Source organism: Dreissena polymorpha, chromosome 9 (assembly GCF_020536995.1).
Source record: "Dreissena polymorpha isolate Duluth1 chromosome 9, UMN_Dpol_1.0, whole genome shotgun sequence".
Taxonomy (NCBI): domain Eukaryota; kingdom Metazoa; phylum Mollusca; class Bivalvia; order Myida; family Dreissenidae; genus Dreissena; species Dreissena polymorpha.
Genome location: NC_068363.1, coordinates 32925917 through 32945023, shown reverse-complemented (window position 1 = coordinate 32945023; position 19107 = coordinate 32925917). Strand labels below are relative to the sequence as shown.

General features: G+C 35.9%; 2 long non-coding RNA genes across 2 annotated transcripts; both read right to left on the bottom strand.

The window, feature by feature from the left end:
• Positions 1-1370: 1370 nt before the first annotated feature.
• Positions 1371-4956, bottom strand: LOC127844077 (uncharacterized). The gene is made up of 2 exons (XR_008032554.1): positions 4910-4956; positions 1371-2461 (listed from the first exon to the last, which is right to left on the bottom strand). It is a non-coding gene; the product is annotated as an uncharacterized LOC127844077 (long non-coding RNA).
• Positions 4957-9206: 4250 nt separating this feature from the next.
• On the bottom strand, positions 9207-11248 carry LOC127844073 (uncharacterized). The gene is made up of 3 exons (XR_008032550.1): positions 11140-11248; positions 9822-10593; positions 9207-9343 (listed from the first exon to the last, which is right to left on the bottom strand). It is a non-coding gene; the product is annotated as an uncharacterized LOC127844073 (long non-coding RNA).
• Positions 11249-19107: the final 7859 nt, after the last annotated feature.

The following is a 19107-nucleotide window of genomic DNA, read 5'->3' as shown; positions in this document are numbered from 1 at the left end:
TCAATAAAAAAAATTAAAAGCTCAAATAACAAAACAAACTTAATAAAAAAGAACGGCAAATGGTTAATTAGTTTCCAGTTAAATATTTCGTTTTTAATCAAAACTTGGACTGGCGCGATACCAGGATTTATTTTTTTACTCATTCGGAATCATTTGCTCAAGCCATCGACATCGAACCGGCCCATGAGGTCAGTAGGCTCTGCATGCACATAACTGCCGAACATGTTCATGACCACGTGTTAAGCCGACATGCCCCAAAAGAAGTTTTCTTTTTGCAAAGATTCGGGCTGTAGAAGACCAGCCTTTACCAAAAAATGGCGTACTTCTAAAAATATGCTTACTTATAAGTTCAGTAAATTGCACAAAAACAGGACATCACAGAGGTTTCATTACAAGATATTATATTTTAGTGAAAAAAAATCAAATCTTGGCTAAATTGTCCACATCGTCTAAATCCAAAATATATTAAAAAACGTTCCTTCCGAAAAACGTCTGTCATCCTCTCTAACAGCGCCATTCCTGTTCAAAATTAACAAGATGTACACTGTCTTAAAATATGTATCTCAGAAGATGCTATAGGAGCGTATGAAGCGTTTGTCCTGTTTCAAACTGTTTCAAACTGCGCGCGTTTATATAACCGGTCGTATTAAGGCCGGACCAAAATAATTGTAATTTGTTTCGTATGTCGATGTCAGGTTCATATTTTCGTTATTGTTTTCAATGTTTTGTTACAAGGCCTTTTCGATGATCATAATGATGATGATGATGGTGGTGAAGAAAATAACAAACTCTTGCTGCTCATGCAGCAGCAGCTGTTGTTGCTTCTTCTGCAGCTGATGATGATGATGTTCATGATGGGGACGTCATTAAGGTACATGTGGTGCTGCTACTGATGATGAGCATGTTCATGGTGCAGATGGTGATGACGATGATGGTGGTCGTGGTGTTGCTGTCGCAGATAACGATTAGTGTTAATTGGTCACGTGCAGTTAATACAAGGTCATACTTTAAAGACGGGTCCATATAGTTTTCGCATCTTTATTGCGTACCATGTATACAAAACTGAAGTGATTCGCGAGAGTCTTAAAACATTGAGCACATGCTGATCACAAAACCAATAATTCGTGGAGTAAAGACAAGCTTTTCAATGGTTACCAAATTTGCCCTAACAATTAAAATTTTAAAATTGAACCGACAAACCAATCTCTTACAAAATAGTGGCCTATATCGAAAGGTGATTGTCTAGCTCAAAGAAGTACACGTTAATATTTTAGTACGCGGTTATGTTTATTTATGTTTTATATTCCATTACATTTTATGACAAACATAAATTATTTATCATCTAACCATTTAGAATAAAAACAAACACATTTGTTTAGGTGTCATGACAAGCAGGGTATTTTATTTCTTGAAACACACGCACGGAGTGGGTGTTTGTATCTGAGAGGGCTTTCTACACATAAATGCAAGAAACAAATCTTCTGACGATCGTATGTGTTCAATGAGCAACAGATATCGACCCCAATGGCACCGCTCAGTTGAAGAGTCTCGAGACGTCAGTGAACGTTGCGACATCCTTCTCATATATTTAAGAACAGAAACGATACTAAATCCATTCTGTAGAACACGTCGTTATACGTATCATTAAACATGCTCATGCGTTACATGTGAATAATTGAATATATTAATACCCATCAGACGTCAAGCCTAAACTAAAAATCATACAATTGAACAATTTAACTACACAATTCAAAATCACAAGCCCAACCAAGGACGCCACGGCCCTAACAACCGCCCGTCCGCCGCCGATGCCCAAAGCGCACCGAGGACGCCCCTATGCCCATCCACAACGCCTATTTGCGAAAAGTACATAAAGTGAAGCATTAGTTTTGATAAAAGCAGCTGCGATAATTACAAGATTTATTCATTACCATCAAGTAAGAGAAGTGCACATGACTTCACGTACATCCCAAACAATAATCGGTGGTAACGAACGATTCAGGTGTAACCGCGAGCGGGATACGCAACCCTACTGCTCATTTTTCATTTTTCTTTTAATGGCAGGGGGACGTATGAGGACCCATGGCTCAAGACCGGTGTCTAGGTGCCTTCATCACCTCCTGAAACCTTTAATTTTAGAGAAATCTAAAAACAATCAGCTGTAACTATATCGTTAACGTTAAGTATTCTTTTTAGAAAACCATGTAAATCTAATGGTAAAATGTCCGGAACCAATGCCCCTTTCTATCTCAAGTCAGTCATTCGTCTGCTCTCATAAAACTCACTGAAACACATAAAACATAATATTAACATCAACACACAAACAGAGCATAAATAAATAAAACGATTTAAATCAAGTCTTCGCTCTACCCTGCTTGCCTGTCGAATGACTAAACCTACAAATCTGTGCACGAGGAAATCTTGATTTCCGCACCATTGGACATATATCACCTTCAAAAACCTGTATAACCAGTTTATTCATTCAAACAACGATAATAAATACATTTATGTTTTATATTCCATTACATTTTATGAAAAACATAAATTATTTATCATCTAACCATTTAGAATAAAAACAAAAACATTTGTTTAAGTGTCATGACAAGCAGGGTATTTTATCGACAGAGAAAGAACGGGGCAAAAAAACAACGCACAACTAACAACACACAACATCAAGTACCATATATAATTACAAATCCAAACGAGAAGAAACAATTGTTTGTGTTTCATCCGAATCTCTCACGTAGCCATCCTAAGCGCCAACAGTCTTCCACTGCCCATGCTTTTTTAACACTATCAGATACACCGCTATTTGCAACAGCAGTTGCTTCCCCTGACCGAAATGAATGCAACCCGTGAACATTAGGTTTAAGTCAAATTTCACGAAAGATGTGGTGCAAAATATGCCAAGATACATTTTTTCAAGTAGAAGACAGGGCATAAAACTGCATTTGTTTTACAAAATGTCAATACCTGTTTGCCCTTGCACAATTGAACCGTTTAACTATTGAAAATAATAATTATTGAAAATAATAATTATAGCACAATCCTCAAAAAATCTTGTATCGCATCCTATCAATTCAAAGTCCACCCCCCCCCCCAAAAAAAAAAAACGCACCAAACACACCGTTACAAATCTCAAATCAAAGAATCAAAGCCTCTACACATCCGCTTTAGTCACTTAGCACCTCCGAACCAGCGGCCCAGAATTGGCCCTTTTCAATCCATCATCAGAAAACACAACCAGACCAGAATTACAACGACCACACGATCCCACAACCCCATGAGCCCACGAAATGCCACACACAATCGTGTCTACCCCAGAGGCAGACAGACACGAAACACACACACCAACATTTTAAATTGACTTTCTGTTACAAAACCGTTTCCCTTGCTTTCTTTTTTGCAAGTATTTTCCAATTTGAAATAAATATTACCCTTGCTATCTTTTTTGCAAGTATTATACTTTTAAAACTATTATTTTTAACCCTTGCTTTCTTTTTTGCAAGTACTGTTTTTGCTTTCTTTTTTGCAATATTCCATTCCTCGTGTACTGTACACGACTTCGTAAGCACCAGATGCAAACGGACATACACCAACATGGTTTCTATACATACTTAATGGCTATACAAAAACAACATCCATTGAATCATTTCTACACATATAAACACGTGAAAAATCCCAACTATACCATAAGTATAGCAAAACAGTCAAAACATTCATATCACCAATTCACATATAAACGACATATAGTATAGTTAAATTCGAATAGCAAGAACATTTCTTGAAAAAGGTCTTGAACTGAAACAGAGTGGTTATTACTCATACAAATAGTTTGCCCTTTGTCAAACACAATAATATCATTCTCAAAGTGCATTCGTACATTACCAGCCTCAAATAAGAATGGCCAAAATGCTGCACTAGGCCATCTGTGTACCACCAAAACGCCATATGCGTTGCATTCTAGAAAGTGCAAAATTGTTTTTCCTACGAGATAAATAGGGGCATCAACCAATTCAAATCGGCATCCCAAAACTGTGTAAAGCAATCTGCTTCTGTTTTCAAAATCAAAGAATCAAAGAACCAAAATCTAAATTCGGAAATAAATAAGCTATAACAGGCATCATTGAAACAATTTCCCCCGTACATCTAGCTAAATCCCTTGCCGAAACCATTGGCATGGAAGAAAATACCTTTAAAAGAATATTTTTTTAATCAGTTATTCTTCTATCGGGAATTTCAAAAGAAAACATTTGGCTATCCCAGATTAATCTTACCCATTCTAGCCTCTGAACTGGTACTTATATTGACTTGTCCTCATTGATCACAAATCCAGCTTTCGGCTTCATTCACGGCTACATTTGATTGACTAACAACATGAGGGATGTCTTTTAATTCTTCAATACAGCCATTATTTTACATATCCTGCACCGACTCGTTAACATCTGCTAATCTATCTGCTTTAAAGCTGATTGGTTATTTCCAGATACACTTTTTTCAGGTAATTGTAAGAATGGTAATGCGTAATCGCCGACAATACAGTCAATTATATCAGGATTGGCACCAATGATTTTCCGAAAAAAAAGGACATGCCTCTTTAAACATTTTACAAGAGAAAAACGTGAGAAATGATACTTTTCTTCGTGTGTCCATTTACTGTGCCAGCCCTATCCCCGCCGGCGAAGCGATCTCTCCTTTCATCCTGACTGTTTAATTAATAAATTGCCAACGCCAATACGACACAAAAATAAATCAAATTTCAGAATTAAATGTGGTTGAGAAAATAAATAAAACGATTTAAATCAAGTCTTCGCTCTACCCTGCTTGCCTGTCGAATGACTAAACCTACAAATCGGTGCACGAGGAATCTTGATTTCCGCACCATTGGACATATATCACCTTCAAAAACCTGTATAACCAGTTTATTCATTCACACAACGATAATAAATACATTTAAAGCTCCGACCTTTGCGCAGCGTTAACCTAGGAGTCGATTTCTTTCGGTTCAAGTTAGAGAGGGGAGTTAAAAGATAACAAACACGTGTGTGGTGATACAGTAATACAAGTTCAAATTCAGTTCACTGTTGTTTTTTTTCGTTATTCTAGTTACTTAAAATGCGGTGCAGTTTCGGTTTCAAATATATATGAGTCTCGGTCTGGGAAAACCGGCCTAATACATGTGCTTATAGTGTCGCCCCAGATTAGTATGTACAGTTCGCACAGGCATATTTTGGATTAAACTTTCCTCTTAACACGATTTATGTTCACGAGATACTTCCTTGAAACGAAAAGTACCGGAAAGTGTCATCCTTGGTTAGGAGGTGCGAACTGCACAGGCTTGTCGTGACAATTTACGCACGTGAATTAAGCCCTCTTTTCCCAGAGCGCAGCTGATATGAATAATGAAACTCCAGCGATGTTATCAGAAGACTCATTACCGTCACATACTTCATTTATTAGGACAAATGACTTACTGCATATATAATATAGGACAACACAAGCAACACAACATTTAACCCTTTACCACTATGATACGTATTTTGACGCATTTAGACAATGACCCTTTCAAAATTAAATTTAATTCAAGACCTTTCTTACTTGATTCAAGTTTTTAAGGGTCATCTCGAAACCTTAGATACTAATGACAAGCAAATAGCGTAAAACCTGAACAGACTGCGAGTTACTCGCAGGCTGTTCTGGTTTTATGCTGTTTGCACATAGCCATGTCACTTTGCTTCTGACTGGGGAAGGGTTAACATACATCTTATTACAGCTGTGGTAACTGACTTATACGGTCCGTGCAATGAATTGGATGGTTGACACTGGTTGAAACACAACTCACACTTAAAAATAATAAATCAGAGTCTGGTATTTTTTCGATCAACAAACAGCACAATAAACAAATTGTTACAAAATATTTTAAAATTTATCCTTTCTTTTAGGTTTGCACAATTTAAGTTATCCCTTTATATTTGTGTGGGTAAAAGTTTGAAGTCAATCATATCAACATTGTACGACGGTAGGGGCATATAAAGCGCAGCGTGTTTTTTAGCTGTTGTTTGGGATGAGGGCACAGGATCATATATGCTCTTTTATTTTAATTCACTCAATCTCCAATCATAACATCATCCTGTGTTTTATAAAATCAACGTTGTGTTTTACTTTAGTACTAACCATTTCTTTAAAATTCATGTATGTCTTCATTGTATTATTTTTTCAAAGACGTTGCCTGGAAAATAAAAGCGCATAGTTTCACAGACGTGTAATAGTCGATAGGCATGTTTTTCTTTCATTTATAATTGTTTAAATGTTTATTTCCTTCTATTTATGCTTAAAGGGATCTTTTCACGCTTTGGTAAATTGACAAAATTGAAAAAAAGTTGTTTCAGATTCGCAAATTTTCGTTTTAGTTATGATATTTGTGAGGAAACAGTAATACTTAACATTTACCATGGTCTAATATAGCCATTATATGCATCTTTTGACGATTTTAAAACCTAAAAATTATAAAGCGTTGCAACGCGAAACGATTGAATAATTTGGAGAGTTCTGTTTTTGTCGTTAAATTTTGTGAAACTATGAAGATTGCTTATATAAGGTATAAAATACTTCAAGTTTATGTATTCGGCGGAATAGCTCAGTAGGCTAAAGCGTTTTTACTTCAGGACTCTGGCAGGACTCAAGGTGTCACTGGTTCGAAACCTGGTCCGGGCAATGTTCTTTTCCTTTTTTTAATTTTATTCTTGATTTTTTACTGGAGCTTTTACGATCCAATGTTTACATTTATCGATATAAAGCATTTAATGAATAAGTTAAAAAATGCCAAAATCTGTGAAAAGGCCCCTTTAAGAACTATGTCAATTAAAATACGTTACTCACAATACGTTACGTTAAAATACGCTACTCCACTTACATGTGGACTTCAACTGTGTAACATGTTATCTATCACATTTCTAAAATGCAACGAAGCATGTCAACTTTATATTGAGGTTTTTGTATTTTTTTTGTAAGAAAAGGAATTAAAGTGCCGAGCTAATTTCAAATTTAGGTTACTGCCATTGCGTCGCTAAAACACTACGTTCCAGTTACTTAAAGCATGTATAAAATGTGTTGATTGTTGTTGTCGTCGTCGAAATACGTCACATTTTTATGTGATGCGTCATGGTTCAACTTCTGTTTGACAAGTGGATGTTATAACTATGACATAATAAACAGTGTACTCATTTTAATTGTTGACGTACAAATATATATATATATATATATATATATATATATATATATATATATATATATATATATACACACATTTGTATATTTAATATTAAAAATACTGTTATAATGAAACCTTACCACTGTTCAGACATACAGTAAAATTCAACAATAAACTGTTGCAACTGTACAAATGCTTGCATTCACGAACAAATTGTCTTTTAATAAGAAAATATATCACTTTATGTCGTTATCATTCCCAGACAAACGATTACAGTGACCTTTTCACGTTTTGGTAAATTGACAAAATTTAACAAAATTGTTTCAGATTCGCGAATTTTCGTTGAAGTTATGATTTATGTGAGGGAACCGTAATACTGAACATTTACCATGCACTAAATTATCAATATGCATCTTTTGACGATTTAAAAATCTGATAATTATAAAGCGTTGCAACCATGGCAAAGCGAAACGATTGAATAATTTGCAGAGTTCTGTTGTTATCGTTATATTTTGTGACACTTCGAGGATTGCTTATATAAAGTATAAAATACGTCACTCATTTTATGAGCACGGGGGGCAGTGTGGTCTTAGCGTTAGACTTTTACTGCAAGGTTCAGTGGTTCGAGCCCAGTTGAGGGTTACTTTTTTCTTTCTTTGATTGTATTGTGTTTTTTTTACTGGAGCTTTTTAGATTCAAGGTTTACATTTATCAATATAAAGCATGTAATGACAAACTTGAATATCTGCCAAAATCTATGAAAAGGTCCTTTTGATTGGCTTCAGAGGTCGTACATGAACATTTTCAGAAATACTGATTTCAATTTTGCAATCGCGATAGAATTTCATTTACGTATTTTTGTAATTGCTCTATAGAGGGTATCTCAGTAAAAATTGGATCATGACTGAGAGAATTAAGAATATACTTTTTTTTTCTACAATGCAAAATGAAATTTACCACCGGGACAAAAGAATGCGTCTGTTTGCACAATGTGTGGTTATACTGTCGTGCGTGTAAATAAGGATATGTTTTTGCTTTAGGAGTACCGGTAATACTATGCAAATTTTTCTTAGTGACGCGAGAAAATGATTTTTTCACGAAGTCTTTTGCGTGTTAAAATGTATAAATTTTCTCACTTGATAAAGACAATATGTCACAGTAATACCCGACGGAAATTTATAAGTGGCTTGTGATAGTTTTATGCACGTATTATTTTCTCAGCGATGTGTAGTTTTGGGGGTTAAGATATGGACAATGTTGGATTTCAATGAACATTTACAGTGATTTCTTTTGGACGTGATGTTTTGATTATTATATTCACATAAGTGAATTTAAATTCATGGTATTCCCATACTTTTGTCTTACTGATGTAGTTATTCGGACAATAAAAAGACAATATCCGAATTACTTAGTAGATTTCAATTATACCGTATGTTTCAAACATATTTTGTTGGGCTACTTTTGTCCTTACCAATGGGCACAACGACAACGGCTACACGTCGTCTGGACTTACCAATTATATGCCACCTAACAAGTAATTAGACAACGGCTATGTTGGTACATGTCGTCTGGACTTACCAATTATATACCAACTTACAAGTAATTAGACAACGGCTATGTTGGAACACGTCGTCTGGACTTACCAATTATATGCCACCTAACAAGTAATTAGACAACGGCTATGTTGGTACACGTCGTCTGGACTTACCAATTATATGCCACCTAACGAGTAATTAGAAGATTAGTAATAGGCGACATCTTATTGAAACAAAACACATTACAGTCATGTTTGAGTTCTCATATACTAATTGTTTAATACACACGTTTGAACAAGATCTTTTTGATCTGGCAGAATAAACACGCGCAGCCCAACGACGAAAATTATCAAATTTTATCGCTATGACCCAAGATTTGATAAGTTTTAACCGCATGGGACAACGAGTGATGTGATTTAATTGTATAATATTTAAGACAGGTTAAACAATAACACCCCATGTTTCAATCTGCATTTAATACATAGGCCATCCATTTTTGTACATGTCTCTGATCAGTTGAAACACCAATTTATATTGCCGTTGTGATTGAAATGCATGCCGCCTTTGCACCTTTTTCCTTTTCAAAAACGCGGCTAATCTGAAAATTTAATGTAAACATTTATATAAGATATCCTATCAAAATATAGAACACTAGTTTTCAATAGAGTAAAACACAAGACTCACTGTTAAACTACGAAATAAATAGCATTAGGTAGCGCCGTCTCAAGAGGAGTATTGAAGATCGCATAACAATTGCCCAAATACGTTTCTGTTCATGTATTTATAGAAATTACTGTCCAATTGGCGGCGACTTTCAATAAATAACATTTCCACCTGCTTAGCTATAAACATTTACGAGCCAATGCCCTTTTGTTCTAGTTCCTACGTAGTCATGGTATTCGAACACCCGATTGGCTAATTAACAACGAACATCTGCAAAGTTAATCCTTTCCAATTCAGATATGATTGATTATTTACTAATGACAGATGACATAATGCATTTATAATAAAACAAGATACATGTGATACATGTATGGTTGATTTCCGAAAATAATTATAGAGCAATGTTTACGTACGTCCTCTGCAAACAGGACAACTCTGGCCTCGCGGTGTGTATTGGTCGCGGCAACCAAGAACCGGACAGCTTACTACGGAGCTGTCAGGTAGGCGAGCCCTACTTCCTCTGCAAATAGGACAACTCTGGCCGGGCGGTGTGTATTGGTCGCGGCAACCAAGAACCGGACATCTTACTACGGAGCTGTCAGGTAGGCGAGCCCTTCTTATTCTGCAAATAGGACAACTCTGGCCGGACGGTGTGTATGAGTCGGTGCAAGCAAGAGCCGGACATCTTACTGCGGAGCTGTCATTTAGGTGAACCCTTCTTATTCTGCAAATAGGACAACTCTGGCCGGGCGGCGTGTATGGGTCGGTGCAAGCAAGAGCCGGACATCTTACTGCGGAGCTGTCATTTAGGCGAACCATTCTTATTCTGCAAATAGGACAACTCTGGCCGGGCGGTGTGTATGGGTCGGTGCAAGCAAGAGCTGGACATCTTACTGCGGAGCTGTCATTTAGGCGAACCATTCTTATTCTGCAAATAGGACAACTCTGGCCGGGCGGTGTGTATGGGTCTGTGCAAGCAAGAGCCGGACATCTTACTGCGGAGCTGTCATTTAGGCGAACCATTCTTATTCTGCAAATAGGACAACACTGGCCGGGCGGTGTGTATGGGTCGGTGCAAGCAAGAGCCGGACATCTAACCACGGAGCAGTCAGGAAGTCCAGGAGTCCCTCCGAAACATCCCACGATCAACGAATATATCAGACCGATTTGCAATAGAAGATGCATCTACAAACAGGCATATATACTTTTCTAATCATGATCAGAGAAAGAAGAAGATAATGATTGCAATACTTTCAGGTGATTGTGGTGGCGGAGAAATTATTGGCGACTACATAGTCGACGACGTTTCAGATGAAAACGCTGACAATTATAATGCTAATAATAGTAATAATAACAATAATAATGGCGGTGGTGATGATTATGATGATCATGATGATTAGGAGGAATAGGAGGAGGAGGATAATAAGGATGCATTTGATGACGATGATGATGATAATGATGATGATAATAACGATCCTCATCAACAGCGGCGACGATATCAGCAACCGCGTCAATATCATTTTCATCTTGGTCGTCGTCAAGATGATTATGATGATGATGATGATGATGATGATGATGATGATGATGATGATGATGATGATGATGATGATGATGATGATGATGATGATTGTACATTATTGATATTGTTAATTTTAGCATCGTTATTAATATTTGAATTGGTAGTGTTAAAAAATATGACAACAACTATTCAAATTTTTCAAATAAGCCTACCTTTATAAGACATAAATCACGACTTCTATCAACCTGTATGAATTTTACAATGCAGTTTTCAAGACAATGGAGACAATGCTTTGGTTTTAAGTAAACAGTTAGATTGGCTCTTCGCCAATTAAGAAAACAACAGTGTGTGGTTTTATTTCATGTAATTGCACATGTAATGTTCGAATCCTGTTTTGCTTTTATCGGCGTAGCTTTCTAACCTATACTGTCATCTTAATTGACCATTGCTCAGAGCCAATAATATGTTGGAGACATTTCCCGCCAGTAGAGCCGAATGAATAACTGATATTTACGTATTTGTTGAAAAAAATACCTAAACTAAGAAAAATCGAAAACATTCTCAATTTTTCAGTTAGATTTGTTCATGGCGACACATTAAAACATTTTTGGGACTTAAACTAGTTAACGTTTCGGTGTCGGCTTTATGCATAGTTATACCTCAATCACAAATAGAGACCGACCACCGTCCAATCATCAGACGACGTATTTTTCCGCTCATCGGGCTGGCGTTAACTGTTTCCGATAAGATTGTAAACTACGTTCGTGCATATTACAATTTGAAAGGCTGTAATACATTTAAGAATTCTTTGCAAAACATAACTCATAACTCCGTGATTTTATTGACGATCTTTTTAAACAACAGCCAATTAAAATTGAAGATGTTTCTTGGTACAAGCTCAATCCATCGAGTGTTATCCAGTTTAAATAACATGTGTCACGTTTACGATCAATAATGTAATTTATATCAACAGACACATTTTGAAGGACAGTAGTAGCGTTAAATGATGTATCGCTTAATTGCGTTTTGAGTGCATGAATTAAAAAAAGGTAAATAACATGATCTTAAATTAGAAATAACGCTTTTAAATGAACGTGATCACAGAATTCTATATTTTAACCATCCCACGATATGTTTTCTTGAATTAACACTCTCAAATACAACGTAAATATGTTAACTACCTAAACACGTACAGAACAAAAGTTTCGAACAACCAACTTTTGCCTTCATATAGTATCGGCACAGCAACTCAGCCAAGCCATATGTTATTATTCACCATGGTATTTTTATAATTAATATTATATATGTGATCCACCTTTGATCTTGCAAACGCTTGCTTATTGTAAGAAGTTGATATGATAATATGATACTAAGCATGCAATCAACGGTATTTTCTGAATAGATTCTTGTTCCTTATTTTATTTTCTGTTAACCTTGAAAACAAGATGAAAATACTGAATTGGCCAATTTGAGTATGTCTCATTAACTGAACTTACATATTGCTAAGTTTAAATCGGTAACAAGTTGTATCGCACAACATAATGATACCTGTACGAGACCGAACGATTTAATTGGCCTTACATGCAATTGCTCTAAAACATTTGTGTTGTTGACGCCCAAATAGTTTAATCTACAGACGCTTAAAAACAAATGTTGACAGATGATTAACGTGAATTACAAAAAAAATGTAAAGCTGGCATCTAAAATGAATAGTTGTTGCTGTATTCCGTTGAACGCCGCTTACAGAGCACAAGGCCGAAGGTGCGATTCACGTACGGTGCTGTGCTTGTTCTAATATGGTTGTTTGCTCTCAGCAATTAATCAAAACGAATTGTGTTCATGGGCTTCTTGCCAAACGCCAAGCATATACTGGGGGCAGGGGGCATGCGTAATGCGTATTCGGGGGCTTACCGAGTTTAAGTGCGGTTAGTGGGAACTTACTTTCAAGATGGCGTCGTTTTTGTGTTTTTCATGAAGGAGTAGCGGTTATTTTCAACCGGTAAGCCGCTTTGTAATTATATTTATTTTGAACGAATTCGCCATTCGTCTTAACGTTTGTTGTGCGTCCTTCGGTTTTTGTTTCAAGATAGTAGACGTCGGTATAAAAAAATTATTTATGAAAAAACGAAGACAAATATGTTCTACTTCTTAACGTTAAACACGAGAACGACGCTACCCTGGAAGTAAATTCCAACTAACTTCGCTTAAATCCGGTACACTCCGGTATACGCATGTCCCACTGATATAAGATAATAGGAATTAAAGAAGATACAAGATAAGTATTGATGCAAAGCATCAAAGGGCGTCGGTAATTTCAGTGTAAAAGACAGTCAATGAAGTTACATGGAACGATGTTTTTCTACTGTAAATATTAATATATTGGCCGATTATTTTAAACAAAATAGAAAAAGATACTGGTATAACCATTATCTATGATTGTGTGTTATAACTCCCAAATAACCATTATCTATGATGTTGTGTTATAACCCCGAAATAACCACTATCTATGATTTTGTGTTGTAACCCCCAAATATTTCATAGTTCATTTTATTTACATTGGTTTCCTTTTTTTACTGGCATCCGTGTGCAGTTTTCATCAATGGAACAGAACTGTGTATGCTTAAAAAAATCTGCTTCATCTTGTAAGCGTAATTTCATATTTTTCTCAACATCAAGGGGAGATGATTCTGAACTTATTCTTACGTTGCTCATTTACGATAGGGGTTGAGTACTCATTGATATGAAAACAGTGTAAAAGTTTTAATGTGTTTACGAACCCCCCCCCCACCCTCTCACACATATATTTCATGGGCATAATAAAACAAAAAATGGTTACAATAAAACAGCATATTTATTTAAACTAAAATGTCTACATCAAAACAAAAGGTTTACATAGAACACAAATAAAATAATTTGATTCTACTGATGCTCGAACCTTGGGCCTCTCACATGTGAAGCGAGCGTGTAACCACTACACTACGGAACCGCTTGAAAAATCATCTTCTAACTAAGATATTAATAAGCTATTAATAGTCGGTTTAAATGTTAACCCGGAATTTTAACGCTGGATAGTGAGCGGGGCTAAAGGTCCATACCAAAGGGTCCATACCACTGGCAAGATACGGGTCAGGCCTGCGGCCTTCTATATGTGGTTCTTAAAAAAAACCTGTACGAGAATTTGATAGTAATGAGACTGGGGTGCTGTGATGGTGCTCCTCATTGATAAGCGGCTGCTCCCTTTATTAAGACTCATTATTACAATTAATAATAGGTGTCGCGCTTCGCGCTCTATAGCGCCTTTATTAGTAACTAGGTGGTTGCTAGGATAGTGGAACAAAGAAGGTTTTAATGTGTTTACGAACCCCCCACCCCCACCCTCTCACACATATATTTCATGGGCATAATAAAAACAAAAAATGGTTACAATAAAACAGCATATTCATTTAAACTAAAATGTCTACATCAAAACAAAAAGTTAACATAGAACACAAATAAAATAATTTGATTCTACTGGGGCTCGAACCTTGGACCTCTCACATGTGAAGCGAGCGTGTAATCTATACACTACGGAACCGCTTGAAAAATCACCTTCTTACTAACACGGCCGTTAATCACGCGCGCCACCTCTTTTTTGCGATGCATTAATAAATGAGCCAATGAAACTTCCGAGGTGGCGCTCAGGCCCGGATGTTTTGAAATTTCATGGACAACTTTACAGGTTGATTAGGTTTAATATGTTTGTACAACATATTTCGCAGTATTTTTAAAATCGGGCAATGTAGTGCGATTCAGCAAAAATTGAGTCGTCTAAAAATGTTCAGACACGTGCATTCTCAACCCATTTAAAAACGTGAGAACCTTTATAAGCTGTGGCATGGTGGAGTTTAAAAAGCATTCCGATGAGTTTTTCATGTGTGGACGAGAAAATATCGATTCAATTAAATCGCCAACGGCATCAAACGATTGCGTACAACATACATTAGATGCTGCATGCACAAAAATATTGGCTTCTTGCCGACGTAGTAGATAATTTTGCAGTTTTCCAAAAGAGATGGAGCCAATGCTTATGAGGTGGCGCTAATGATAGGAGGTGGCGCCAATGCAGGATGTTATCAATTAACAGTCGTATCGCAATTACATTATCACATGACGTAGATTTGATGGATAATGATATTTGTTATATTAAATTAATTTTTCAACGTACATACGAAGGCCCAAATCTTTACAGAACATAAACACAATATGTAATAAATATAATGTAGTGTTTTAAATATATAAGTGATCAACTCAATTAAGAAGTCAACAACATGAATGAAACATATTGTACGGTGTATACCAACAATTTGTAATACTCAATCAAACCAATAACTTAATGTTCAATATTATCAAAATAATTCATCGACATCAATATTTGTTTACAGTATGTAAGTTCACGAAATAAGTATAAGATAACACTTCTTCTTGAAACTATGATTTGTGGCCGTTAATCCAAATGCTTAATTTACTAAAAGACCAAGGTCAACAAATCTTAATTAGGCTCAGTTATGTTGTTTTTCCCAACTATTAACTCCAAAAAATGAAGAAAGCTCGGTCTTTTTTCGTTAACATATTTGTATAAATCATGTTAAATGTTATCTTACAAAGACGATCGTTTAAATCCATCCATACATCATTAGAAAACTACTTTTTCTAATTAAAACGCACGCGACTCAAATGTGCTGAAGTAGTCAACTTACAAAAATAATGTAAGTTCTGTAAGCGTAATAGAAACCCAAAGACCTATAGATTACAATCTATAGGTCTTTGAGAAACCATAGCATAAAATATTTCACTTCAAATTAGCTATAAATGTGTATTGGCGCCACCTCCTAATCTGAGCGCCACCTCCTTGGCATTGGCTCCATCTCTTTTTGAAAAATATAAATGTATCTATTAGATCGGCTAGAAGCCGACGTTTTTGTGCACGCACTAACTTGTACAGGTTCAAAGCAATCGTTTTATGTAATGAGCGATTTAATTGGCAGGGAATTTGCTCGTCACACAGGCAAAAGACATCGATTTGCATTTACGAATTCTACCATGCCACAACTTATAATGGTCCTCACGTTTCCAAATGGGTTGTGATTGAATGTTTCTGTACATTTTTAGATGAATTTATAATCGCTGAATCGCACTACATTGGCCGATTTGTTAAAATACTGCGAACTGTCTTGAAAATCATATTAAACCTAATCACCCTGTTAACTTATCCGTTAAATTTCAAAACATCCGGGCCTGAGCGCCACCTCGGAATTTGCATTGGCTCATTTATTAATGCATCTCAAAAAAGAGGTGGCGCGCGTGATTAACGGCCGTGACTAAGATATTAAGGTAGTGGGAGCCTAATGGGTACTTTTCCAGAAACACTCTTTGTTATTATTTCCATATAGTAAATTGTATATCACAACTAATTGCAAAATTTTAAAACTTTTTACCAGCCGGTTAACTTTTTATGCTTGGTTGAATGCACCTACACCTTGACTCGGTTGGGCGTTTTCTATGGATTTACCCTATATCCAAAATATATAGTTTTTTGTAATGGGATATACATATATTTTGACAATTAACTTAATAAACGTACTCGACTGGATTTTTTTAGTAGATACAGAATTAAACAAGTGTAATTGAAAGAGAATTGTGCCTTTGATGTCAAATAATATATGCACTTATCTGGATAAAATGGCAAAAACGACAACAAATGGTTCAGTGACAAGAAACTTTAATTACGTTTTATGTCACTTGTAGTGTGATGAAATGCATATATTGTACATATTTATTTAACACAACATATTTTCTACACACTGAATGAATTTCAGGAATTTTCACGCAATGAATTTAAGTATAAATTTGTATATCACTTCTTTTTGGGGGTTTTCTAGTTGCTTATTAAAAGCTACAGTTATAAACCATGACATGTAAAGAAATTTAGCTAACTTTGAATTAATATTGATATAATAATACATTAACAAGAGCACCGCATAACGGGTGCCACGCTCGGCTGCGAAAGCTTGTCAGAATTTATTTTTAGAGTTCACCTTGACCTTTGACCTAGTGACCCAAAATGGGTGTGGCGTGTAGAACTCATCAAGGTGCATCTACATATGAAGTTTCAAAGTTGTAGGTGGAAGTACTGTGATGTTAGAGGCAAAGTTAAAGTTTTATATTAGAGGTCACAGTGACCTTGACCTTTGACCTAGTGACCAAAAAATGGGTGTGGTGTGTAGAACTCATCAAGGTGCATGTACATATAAAGTTTCAAAGTTGTAGGTGGAAGCACTGTGATGTTAGAGGCAAAGTTAAAGTTTTATATTAGAGTTCACAGTGACATTGACCTTTGACCTAGTGACCCAAAAATGGGTGTGGCGTGTAGAACTCATCAAGAAGCATGTACATATGAAGTTTCAAAGTTGTAAGTGGAAGCACTTTAATTTTAGAGCCAATGTAAAGGTTTTAGAACGACGGCGGACATCGGACGACGAAGAGGCTATGACAATATCTCGGAGTTTTCTCCCAAAATAGCCGAGCTAATAATACAATCTTAAGGTCACCTAAAGTCAAAAGGCAACATATGAATACAGGCGCAGTTCACCACAAAATGTCAACGTTGTCCAAATATTACGTAGCATAAAGATGTATAAGTTATCATGTTTCTTTAAACATGTAGCACAATAATATACAACATATATTTTAATAAAAACAGCCAGATTAATGACAACTAGATGTACATAATTTAGTATCAGAATAATGCCATTGCGTGATTGGCCGCCTGTCATTTGAAAGCCATATTATCTCGTTCCGTCACTTTTCGTCACTGAAAAACTGACCGATTTTAGAGACCACTTCAGATAAAATATTTTTTGCGTCTGTGACTTTTGGTAGTCCCTCATTGTTTTTAGCAATGAAAGTATCCCTAAAGTCATCCTCTCCGGAACTAGAAAATATGGCTTTCAAATTACATAAGGCCAGTCCATATCCCGCAATGTTTTCAGCTGTTGGTCGCTTTAGAGTTCCTCTATGCAACAGCACGTCTAACAATCTAATGTTCTTTGTCTTTAAGGCTTTTCATGACTTAAAAAAGCTGAATTATGGATTGCAGTCACAGTAAAGATGTGGGCCATATTGTCAGTAATTTTACATGTTTCAAGCGAAGATCCCAGTGCTTCAACATCATAAGAGCACTGTGGGCGTTGCAAGTTGCCTGGAGAACACGTTCACTGGATCTTCCTGTTTGTGTGACTGTCCAGGATACGATTTTTGAAAACAAGGCAAAGAGTCAACAAAACTGCTTACACAATTACAAAACGTTTCAAAACAGTGTGTGTTCAGCAATGCACTAACCAAAACCGGAAAATCAAACCTGCGCCCATTATGAGCAACAAAAATGGCTCTGGGAAACTTTGCAAGCCACATCATACAATCATGTAGAGAAGTTTTAATTGATACACTATCAACACTTCCACCATTTACACGCTTTATGCCATGCTCATCAACAGAGATGCCAATCACTTTCTGAGCTTCGGAAGAAATTGGCACTGTTGTCTTCACATATGTCGAGAACTTAAAACCCGTCTTCAAATGCACAGCAGCAATCTGAGTAATATCAGGCATTACTGTACCTCGAACTGAAACACAAATTTAGATTCACACAACGCTTATTTCATGAATTTTATAATTCCCCTTTAAGTTTCATTCTGACGCCTTATATGACCGTTGGTTATGAAAAAAAAATCAATTTTCAGCACAACAAGCACATTACATATTGACAAGTCGTTGAACTCAAATTATCGCTTGTGATAAGAATTCACCATTTATATGACTAGCTCAAAATGTTAATATACCTATGCTCCTTCATAAGATTTATTACTAAAAGTAATGAATTTATTTTAAAAAATTGTAATATTTGGAATAGCTTTTAATATTTATAATAACAATCACAAATATTTTTAATAATATGCCTGCCCTGGGGTTCTAACCAAAAATCTTTATAAAAAAATGTAATTTTCCCAAACTATGAACACAGTGCCTTTAATAAAACAATTATTATTAATATGTTTCATGTTCATCTGGAATAGGACATAAGAAGACAGTTTATGAGAAAAAATACTAAAATTTGGCACCAGAATAGTCAATAACATTGTATT